The sequence below is a fragment of the Phalacrocorax aristotelis genome, chromosome 7 (genome assembly GCF_949628215.1).
Source record: "Phalacrocorax aristotelis chromosome 7, bGulAri2.1, whole genome shotgun sequence".
Lineage (NCBI taxonomy): Eukaryota > Metazoa > Chordata > Aves > Suliformes > Phalacrocoracidae > Phalacrocorax > Phalacrocorax aristotelis.
Window position 1 is genome coordinate 19,506,215 of NC_134282.1, and position 7,312 is coordinate 19,513,526.

A 7,312-nucleotide genomic window follows, 5' to 3' on the forward strand; every position below is an offset into this window, starting at 1 on the left:
TCCCAGTTGTTGAAGAGGTGGCAGTCACTGACACCTGCTCCTTCACCTGGATGTTCTCAAGTCCATGGGGCCAGATGGGATCCACCCAAGGATACTGAGGGAGCTGGCAGAGGAGCTTGCCAAGCCACTCTTCATCATTTATCAGCAGTCCTGGTCAACTGGGGAGGTCCCAGATGACTGGAAACTAGCGAATGTGACACCCCTCTACAAGAAGGGTCGGAAGGAGGATCCGGGGAACTACAGGCCTGTCAGCCTGACCTTGGTGCCGGGAAAGGTCATGGAGCAGATCATCTTGAATGCCATTATGCAGCACATGCGGGACAACCAGGGGATCGGGCTCAGCCAGCATGGGTTTATGAAAGGGAGGTCCTGCCTCACTAACCTGGTCTCCTTCTGTGATAAGGTGACCCGCTTAGTGGATGAGGGGAAGGCTGTGGACGTTGTCTGCTTGGACTTTAGTAAGGCCTTTGACACTGCCTCCCACAGCATTCTCCTGGAGAAGCTGGCTGCTCACAGCTTGGACAAGTGCACTCTGCGCTGGGTTAAAAACTGGCTGGACGGCCGAGCCCAGAGAGTGGTGGTGAATGGAGTCAAATCCAGTTGGTGGCCGGTCACGAGTGGTGTTCCCCAGGGCTCAGTGTTGGGGCCGGTCCTGTCCATTATCTTCACCGATGATCTGGGTGAGGGGCTTGAGCGCACCCTCAGTAAGTTTGCAGATGACACCAAGCTGGGTGGAGGTGTCGATCTGCTGGAGGGCAGGAAGGCCCTACAGAGGGACCTGGACAGGCTGGATCGTTGGGCCGGAGCCAATGGTATGAGATTCAACAAGGCTAAGTGCCGTATCCGCACTTGGGTCACAACAACCCCATGCAACAACGCTACAGGCTTGGGGAGGAGTGGCTGGAGAGCTGCCTGGAGGAAAAGGACCTGGGGGTGTTGGTTGACAGCCGGCTGAACATGAGCCAGCAGTGTGCTCAGGTGGCCAAGAAGGCCAATGGCATCCTGGCTTGTATCAGGAATAGTGTGGCCAGCAGGAGCAGGGAGGTGATAGTGCCCCTGTACTCGGCCCTGGTGAGGCCACACCTCGAGTACTGTCTTCAGTTTTGGGCCCCTCACTACAAGAAGGACATTGAGGTGCTGGAGTGTGTCCAGAGAAGGGCAACGAAGCTGGTGAAGGGTCTGGAGAGCAGGTCTTATGAGGAGCGGCTGAGGGAGCTGGGGTTGCTTAGCCTGGAGAAGAGGAGGCTGACGGGAGACCTTATCGCTCTCTACAACTACCTGAAAGGAGGTTGTAGCGAGGCGGGGGTCGGTCTCTTCCCCCTAGCAACAAGCGATAGGACGAGAGGAAATGCCCTCAAGCTGCGCCAGGGGAAATGTAGGTTGGATATTAGGAAAAAAGTCTTCACCGAAAGGGTTGTCAGGCATTGGAACAGGCTGCCCAGGGAGGTGGTTGAATCTCCATCCCTGGAGGTACTGAAAAGAAGGGTAGATGTGGTGCTTGAGGATATGGTTTAGTGGTGGACTTGGCAGTGACAGGTTAGTGGTTGGACTCGATGATCTTAAGGGTCTTTTCCAACCTTAATGATTCTATGATTCTATGCTTCTATTGCAGTGCAGTTCACTTTCCATCCACCATGTGGATTAGCATAATTAATGAAGTATTTAGAAGATTTTAGACTAGGAAGCAATGCCACCTAGTGAACAGGATGGCATGTGACAGACAGGGGACGCCTCTGAGGCTGGTCCCAGGGTGGGGTGTCGATGCAGCAAGCTGTCACTGCTGCCGTGGGGCTCAGCAGCCAAGTCGAGCAGTGCATGTACATGGCATTGGCGCAAGGACTAACCAGGTATCCCACCCCACCATCTGCCCCCCTGTGCTCACCAGCTACACAAGCACAAGTTCAAAGACATTTTAACTGATGAATAATTTAAAGAAAAATGCATTTTCAGTAGGCCTTGAATTTAAATTTTCCTTCAACAAGACATGTAAAGCTGGAAAATATACAGCTCAAAAATGACAGATGGCTTTAAAATTAGAGATCAGATTATATAGGAATTTATAAAGGTATTACAGAGAAAAAGAAGCACTGAATGTTACTAAATTTAGGATAAAGCCTGAGCAGACACTAGCAATTAAATAAAAATTCAAAAAATTCATGGCCCTGAGGCTGTCACAGTGTTCGGCACTGGCTGACAGCCACAGCACAGCCCCAACTGCCTAACAGAGGGCAACCAGTTCCCATTCCTGCTCTGAACCATTTTCCATTGAAAGATCCAAATTGTGTCTGACTCTCCACACAAGATATTTGATGCAGCAGTTTTTTTGAGTTTTGGTTTTTTTCCCCTCTAAACGAATTCCTGGTTTTGTTTAGTTATTTGCAAAACCATGTCAAGTTATAAGCATATGACCACAAATCAGACAGAAGTTGCTACTGATGTGGTTACTCTCCCCCCACTCCCCCAGCATTTGCCAGGGTAATACAGAGTTATAAAAATAACAGTCAAGATCTATAGTAGAGCAGCAGTTTGATCAGTCTCAAGGCTTCTGGTGTGCAAGACTTCTCTACCAAAAAATGTTTTGGCCAATTTGTAAAACTGATGGGACTCTGGAATAATCATGCCGGAGCCAAACACTTACATGTTTGATACAGAGGGATTTTCAGTGGATTCGATGCTGGATGGAAGGCGGGGGAGGCATTTGGTTTAACATATACATTCTTTTTGCAAGTGCGGTGCAGACTTTGCTGAGAAATGTGTGAGAAGACAACAACCAACGTGGCAGGCGACACGCAACCAGAAGACATCATGGCTTGGTCAATCCATGAGCAGGGAGCTGGAGAACACAGCAGCACATGCTGTTCTGATGGTCCTTGTGTGACATCTGGCGGTCAAAAAGTACCCCGGGAAGAACCATCTGACTCAGGCTGCACCCCAGGTACCCCCACAGCCACGCGAAAGGCCACAAACTACAGCCCTGCCGAGAACTTCACCAGGGCCTGAATGCTCGGTTTCTAATGCATGTTGTGGTAAAATGATCAAATAGCGATTTTGGGAACTGAACCTGTACGCTGCCTCTTTTCTAAATAGCACTGATCCTCTCAATGTACCACCCAGTCCCTTCTAAAGACTGGGCATCCTGTCTGAGGACAATCAAGTGTCTACAGGAATCCTAAGTGGACATAAATTTTAAGCATTGCATTTCATTAGCCTAAAGTCTTTCAGCACCTTTTAGGTATATTTATGTTATAAAGAAAAAAACCCAGACATCTGAAGTGCGATCCACCAGAGGACAAAACAAAACTCTGCCAAAAATTAAGCCCTGAAGTCTCTTTTCTGCCCAGTTATAGCAGCATTCAAAGACTGCTGCCTTGTACTAATTACATGAGAAACAGAAGCATTTCAGTATGCAAAACTGAAAGCAGATCTCCGAAGTTTCCTGAATGAGAAGGGAATATACTTATTGAAGGTATACCTTAAAACTTCTCTATATCTGAGAGCTCTTTAAACCAAAACAAAACAAAAAACCCAAACCAAACCAAAAACCTCAACCCTGAAACCCCAAAGAAGCCCAGAACTGAAAGGTGAGCTGGATTCGACTTAATTTGTAAGAGCCTTCGGGCAGCCCTGGTGTTTGCAGTGGAGCAGAAGCACGCTTGTCTGCTTTTCAATAGGCTGGAGCTGTCAGAGATGCTGAGGATAAATTGTCAAGCCAAGACCGTCCTAAACAAATGTGATGTTCAGCTGAATGCTGCGGAGGGAGTTTCTTCCTTTGATGCAGTTGCTGCCTGCATTATGTTGATCTAAAATGCATGGGCTTGAAACGAGACATAGTGTCGCTATGTGCACAGCAGAGCAATCGTCGCTGCAGAAGGCACCTCTTCCCCACATTTCTCTCCCACTCATCTCAAAGGCTTTCATAAACAGAATGGCTCCTTGTCTATATCAAGCTCATGTACCATAAACATGACCTGACCCACATTATCCAGTTAAATACATCTTATTTAAAGCTCAGTTTCTCCCTTGCCCTTCCTCCCACGACGTGTTTATCACAAGGCAGTGCAAACAGACACCCCAATGGATTTTTGATCCCTTCTCTCCTCTTAGCCACTTCCCAAAGTTGCCTATAAAGACCCCCAGGTAACCTAAGTATTAGGTAAGGTCTGCAACCTCAAGAAAGTGCCACATTAGGGAAGATGAGTTACCAGCAAAGCTGAAATCAAACACATAAACTAAGAATTCATCAGAGTTTCAGGCAGGAGCAGGAGCTGCTTCACCCATGTTCTGCTTAGTTGTGTTGAAAGACAACAAACCAGTTGATTTTTCAAGATAGTTCACTTAGTTTGCAACAGTTTTTAGCTCTATAGTTTGTCATATTACACGCTTTGAAAAAGAAATTCAATCCCCAAATCCTTCTAGTTGGTTACTCATAAAATCCATTAAATTCAGGCACAAACAAACCAGACTCATCTCTTTCCCTCCCAATGCCTATTACATATAAATAGTAATTATTGTTCCTGGCAAGGCTCTAGTGTCTCTTATGATTCTGTACTTTAATGATCTGATTTCTTTGCACTTTCCACTGAAAAAAATATATTTAACAAGCATCCATGTTTCCTCCTCCATGATAGGATTTTAAAATTATGAATGTAATAAAGACAATGATGTTGCCAGTCTCACGATTAATAGCTTAAAGAGACATTTGCTAAGCCTTCATTCCCTCCATTATCACAAATTCGCAAGCTGTATAGCTTTGTAAAATTCAGCAAAGACAAGATTTAACTCTATACTTACACAGCTAAATCAACAAACAATACAAGAAGGGCATTAATTTAGTCTGATCTAGAAAAGCAATTTTAAGTCCTACCTATTCTGTTGACAGATCTGTGTTTTTCAAATGCCACCTTAGTAGAAAGTGTCTAATGCAAAATTTCCCCCCTTATTTATGCAATATGTGACATCTCCAATCTTGTATGTTGTCAGAGCTCAAACCACAGTAAGTTATATCACTGTGGTGCTACGGAACAGAGAGCATCATTAGCGTACAGTTCAGAGTTATTGAACTAATCAACTGGAGAGGCTTCTCCTAATAACATAGTCCCAAAACAAGCTGCTACATTCCGTCAACCATCACATCAGTCGCTTTTAAAATTAAAATGAAACAAAACCACTGAAAGAAAATAGGGTTTATGGTAAAACTCAGTTTTATTACTTCACAGGAACATGGGCTTCATTCGATGCAAGAACACACCCACAAAACACAGTTGTTGCTTGGTGGAGTTGCATCTACATCACTTCCCAAAGTTTAAATTTTCACATCAACTTGAATAAATGCTACAGTAGATAATGCCAATCAAAACTCTGAGAAACTGAAGATAGGTTAAGCATTATGCTAGAGATTCAACGCAAGCCAGCAACTCTTTGCAAGCCTGTCTGGCTCGGTAATCAGTGCAAGTGAAACATTCAAATCATCACCTTTGCACTCCAGAGGGCCAGGTAAGAAGGGAGCAACAGCACATTAGATAGCACAAAGGTCCAGCCTCCACTCTGCAAGTATCTAACAGCTTAGCAACAGGCAGTTCTCTACATACCTTGCAGAATCAAGGCTACATTTTGCATTTTTTTGATTTATATCAGCTGCACAGTCATTTTAAACTACAGATTAAAGCAAACAAAATGGAAACTAATAATTTATTTCCAATTGTGTTCAAGGTTTATTACAACTCAGGTAGCTTAAATTTCTTCTGCACAAGATGGAGGCTTCACCAGTTCTGGGACTATTTGTATAAATCAGCACAGCAAGACAATCTCTTCAGAACAAGTAATGAAATTTAAGCATCAGGCAAACCAGTTCAGAGTGATTTATGAAATTTTGAAGATCACATTAATGGAACTGCTAACAGCCATAACTACATCCACATAAATGTGTCTCTCATAATAAAAACACTCTGCATAGTTCTGAATGTTTTAAGAACTGGGAAAATGACTACAGATTATGGAGTCCATCTCCTTTAAGACATCAAAGACATTCTCAAGGAGGAGTTAATTAGTCCAGTTTCACAGGATACACCATTACAGAGTCTGAGATTCTGACTGCCTGTGATTAATTTCAACCCTGCACCAACATACTTTGCTTACATTAGCTCTGTTTTCAATTTCCCCTCCTTTTTTTTCCAGAGGCCTCTCACTGGTGTGTTCACAGCTGGAGACTCAAGTGCAACTCCTCTGTACTGCCCCATAACCAAGTGGAACACTTGTCAGCAAACCTCTAGATGACAAGAAAGCACATAAGAAGTACTTTCCAACATGCATCTTTCCCCACCCTGTTCCCCGGTTCACAAAGCAGCAGATTCAAATGCAAGCCCCCCTCCCCTCAAATGATCTGGTACACATATGCACTTGCTTCAAAGCATCCATGTTCCCGTTCAACATGAAGTTCACAGAAATACTGTCCTTTTACTGATGCCACTGAAAAAGGGATCACAATTAAAGACTCCTCCCAAGCTGACATATAGAGGAAAATGGATTCCTACCAACCGGTAGTAGGCACCAACTTTCAGGAAGGGACTACCTGTGGGCCAGTGCTCCAACACATTCCCATGCAATGAAAAATGTCCATCAACAAGGCAATGGTCTTCCTTGGAGGCACTGAGTCTCCTAGGCTGGTACGCTGTCACAGCATACCTTTCAAGCTTTCTTACCAAATAGCTTAAGTTCTGAAAATAAAGGTAGCTTGCTTATGCAGTTCCCTTTCTATGTTTCACTTCCTTTCTGCAGGGGGTCTTGTCTGAGGATATAGGTTCACTTGCATGCATCCGAAGCTGGCACTGCTTTCACGTCTCCTCCTGGCCACCCGATTCTCCCTCTTTGTTCATGCTGGTATACACAGTGACAAGTTACATTGAGGTGAGAACTCCGTCCTCTGGGTTAAGAGCAGCCTTTTGGCTGGGTTCGTTTTAACCTGGATCAGTTCAGCTGGTCCCACCACATGGCAGCATTAAGTATTTGCACCATTCATGCGATAGCAGTGCAGCGAGAAGACAAGAATGGCAGCACTGGCTTACATGTTCTACCCTAGGACATGAGAAACCAAATCCTAAGTTTAAATTTTCATGGAATTCACCCTCCTTTGCTTGCAGTCACTTGCCCCAAGAAGGTGCTGCTGTTTGTATGAGTAACAGTTCAGGGAAACACCAAGAAACGAGGTGCTGTTGGGTGCTCTGCACCATACAATGGGCTAAGGTATGTTTAGCCAGTCTGGGTCTTAAGGTTCTTTTTCTGATTCAGTAAATTCCTTGTTTAGATTATCTAACCA